The following is a 2,198-nucleotide window of genomic DNA, read 5'->3' on the forward strand; positions in this document are numbered from 1 at the left end:
GCTCCAAACAGGAAGGACCAGAAGGGGCAGCTCTGGGGGGAGTCTCAAGGAGGGAGAAGAGGATCTTAAGACTGCCTGCCAGACACCCCACCCAGAGGAGGAGGTAGCCTGGTAGAGTGGGATTTTACTTCCCCTCCCCACGTGGTGCCAGTTGAGTGCCCGCCTATTTCTTCAGCTGAGGTTCCCCCCTACCAGGCTGGCTGGCACTGACTGCAAGTTATTGTAAGTCCGGCAGGAATGCCCACGAGGGTACTGTCTCTGGCCAGCAGAGTGCCCACTCTCTCCCAGGATGTGGTTAGCCACTCTCGCATCCCCCACACCCAGCAAGAGAAGAGTGGTGGATCCTTCAGTGAGATGGAAGAGTGTGTGAGGCTGGACTCGTCTGGAAAGGATACCAGCCTGCCTCTTCCACACCAAGAGCAAGCCAAGTGTTTGAGCGAGTATGTTTGTAGATGAAAGCAGGAGGGACCATCCCAGCCTTAATTTATAGCTCTTCAGCAAGACAGCGCAGTGGCCCAGGATGCTCAGGGACCCTCCCAAGGATGCCTGTGGCCAACCCCCAACCACCAAACACTCACCAGCCCCACAGTCACCAGCCTTGAAATTGCAAACTTTCCAACTTCACCTCTTCTCCCCTTTGGGAACAGCTATATATGGAGCAGTGCCCTCAGAGACACTCATACAGTTGGTTCTTGACTCTCCGCACACACTCAAACAACAACCAAACAACAACGGTACGAGGGAACTCCCAGCTTTTTCCACGACTAATTATAGACGTGAAAGTCTGAGGATGTTTTGCAAGCGGTAGAGAGAAATTGCTGAGGTTTCTCTACAAAGCCAAGGAAATTTAATTTGTACATTCCCCTTCCCTACCCCCAGCTTCTCCTAGCTCCTACCTCCAGCCATCCCCCCAGTGAGCCCCTCCTTCAGTCCCCACTGGTGTCCCTCCTTCCTGTTGAAGATTTCATACTCATTTTTTTTTTTTTCCGTTTTTCTTTGGTGCTTTCAAGAAAGGGAACGGACCCGGAAAATATTTTTGCAACAGTTTTCCATTCTGCGTCTCATTCCCAAGCCAAGGGGGAGGGGGAGGGCAGGAACGAATGGGGGAAAACAAATGCTTTTTCCAAAAGCTCAATTTGGGTATGAAGAATACAGTCCCTCCACTTCCCTACACCCACAGGCCAGGAATGACAAAAACTAGGGGGGAAAAAAGGAGAAATCACTTGTTTGATTATATGGTTTCTAAGAGCTGAATCTAGGAAGGAAATACAGTATTTGACAAATCTGTGCGCGCACACACACACGTACACACACCCTAAACCCAGTCGCAAGAAATATGCTAGTCAGAGGAAATTCAGGGAGTTTTAGAAGCCATTGAGAGGAAAGAAAGAAACTAAGTTTACAAATCAAGATTCAATTCATTTTCTGCAAGCCTACCTCTCTTTCTAGCAAAGATCCAGGCTTCTCCACGCGGGACTCTCCCTCTGGCTGTCCATGCACAGGGGTAGGGTGGGGGTGACCACCCAGAGGTCCAATGTGGCAACCACGCCGGAGATGCTGGCTGGTCTCTTCTGCCTTTCCAGCCACGACCAGGGAGTGGGCTGGGTCTCCTCCCCCGGCCCTCCCAAAGGGAAGGACCTCTCAGGTTTCTGGAAGGAAAGGGTGCAGGGGAGCTGGGCGGGTGTCTCTGGTCTTACTCTCCTCGGAGGGATAGTTCCCCAGGAAGTTCGTGCCCCCTTTCAACCCCCAGCTTTAGACGGTTTCAACAGCAGAGCTTTCTTGAGAAAATGCTTGTCATGGCAACAGCTCCAGCCAACTCGGGCAGACTCTGGCTCACCAGCCCGGCCAGAGCGGGAGGAGAAAGGGGAGGAGCGAGAAACGGAACGGGGGTGGGACTTGGCGAGAAGCCAGACCATTACTCCACTGTTAAGGTGGCTCGATTGCGAGCTGTGGCTACTTCCTGGTTTGTTTTAAGGCGGAATGGGGAAAGAAGGAGAGGAATCCTCTTTCCTGTGGAGTTTCCTCCCCGCCCTTTCTCTCCCTTGTTGAAAGCAAAGTAGGGTGTGGGTGGAGCGGGAGTGGATGTGGGTGGCGGTATTCAACTGTTGCTGGGTGGAGGGAAAAAAGGAAGCTTCTGCCGGCGGTTGGCTTCCTGCAGCTCCTCTCAACCTCTTACTTAGACCCAGGACCCAGAAACC

General features: G+C 52.5%; 1 protein-coding gene across 2 annotated transcripts in view; it reads right to left on the bottom strand.

Moving 5' to 3' along the window:
- ATP2B4 (ATPase plasma membrane Ca2+ transporting 4) overlaps window positions 1-1,827 on the bottom strand; it is a 92,615-nt gene extending 90,788 nt beyond the window's left edge. For both annotated transcript variants that reach the window (XM_024751135.1, XM_024751136.1), the window contains exon 1: window positions 1,438-1,827. The gene's annotated coding sequence lies outside the window, so the exon portion shown is untranslated. The remainder of the gene's footprint in view (window positions 1-1,437) is intronic.
- Between the last annotated feature and the right edge of the window lie 371 nt (window positions 1,828-2,198).

Source organism: Neophocaena asiaeorientalis, unplaced genomic scaffold, assembly GCF_003031525.2.
Source record: "Neophocaena asiaeorientalis asiaeorientalis breed wild unplaced genomic scaffold, Neophocaena_asiaeorientalis_V1.1 scaffold67, whole genome shotgun sequence".
Lineage (NCBI taxonomy): Eukaryota > Metazoa > Chordata > Mammalia > Artiodactyla > Phocoenidae > Neophocaena > Neophocaena asiaeorientalis.